Below are 1,342 nucleotides of genomic sequence, written 5' to 3'. Positions count from 1 at the left end.
CGTTTGGGTCTTTTTCGCAATTTAATAGTCAGAGCAAAATGGTAATTCCTCATCTTTTCTTCTTCACCCGACTGCTGCCCACCTGAGACCCTGATCTATGCCTGTCTTAACTTGTTTCAACCATTTTTTCCTCTGATTTAACTGAGTTTGACAACAAAATGATAGATCCGACATCTAGTATTCGATTTGAGCCATACACAAAAGAAAAGTCGAGTCTTTTGTAATATTTTTCGATTTTAAATTCGATTGGGTAAAATACTGATTAGATATTCGTTCTCGTTTTTGCATTTTGGTGATGATCAAACCCGATTAGTTATTTGAATTCGGTTTTCCAAAAATTTGACCCAATATCCACCCATATACTAAACACGCGGATCCTAAACTTCTTAATGAGATTTTTTGACCAATTAGTCCTTTCCAATTTCATCAAATACTCTACAAAATCCAAAATTGAAATTGAAATTGAGGCCAAATTAGACCATTTTTCAATTTGTACTTCCCTTTTAATAATAAGGGGATATAAACAAAGTCAGTATTTTTGTGAGAAAAAATGACAGTCATAAAGAAAAGAGGAGTGAGATCGAGTGTAAGAGTTACGGAAAACAGCTCTTACTTTTAGAGAAATCGATAAAATATACTCTCTCCGTTTCATATTACTTGTCGTTCTAAGTTGTTTTACGTAGATTAAGGAATTTTGTAAATTGACTATTTTAACCTCACAAATAACTTCAGTTTACAATTTTAATTCTACTCCATTTATTTTTATTTTCTCTTTTAATCGTTACAAACATAACCTCTTAGAATTCTTCCCCATTCAATACAAAATTAACAGCTTTTACTAAATTAAATATATATATTTTTGACTTGACTACTATAAAAATGTAAGTGGAGGGAACCTGAAATTTTCACGTCAATAACACGATTGAAGAAGAAAGCTAATGGAGGCAAATATTAAAATTCAAAACTTGTCACGCTTCTATATATTAACACATACTTTTACTATTAAATCATCTTCCATAGCTACTTTTAATCTAAACTTTTCACCAACAAACAACAAAAACTATTTGTTTGATTTGAATATCACTCCAACAAATAGTGACGATCATGATTCTGGATATGGAGATTTTAGAGGTGAAGATGACTCTGTTCATGCGATCGAGGAAACAGAGACGAAAGGTTCTTTGCCAACAATTATTGACTGTGTTGACTGTGTTGGAAAGAGAAAGGCAATCTCTGAAGTTAGAATGGTGAGTGACTCTTGAGATATTCTCAAACGTGAGAATTATTTCAAGATTTAGTTATTTTAATTTTTATATTGTGTTATTTAGTGAGATCGATATTT

The sequence above is a fragment of the Arabidopsis lyrata genome (assembly GCF_000004255.2).
Source record: "Arabidopsis lyrata subsp. lyrata unplaced genomic scaffold ARALYscaffold_345, whole genome shotgun sequence".
In the NCBI taxonomy this organism is placed as follows: Eukaryota; Viridiplantae; Streptophyta; class Magnoliopsida; order Brassicales; family Brassicaceae; genus Arabidopsis; species Arabidopsis lyrata.
Note: the sequence above shows the minus strand (reverse complement) of the source record.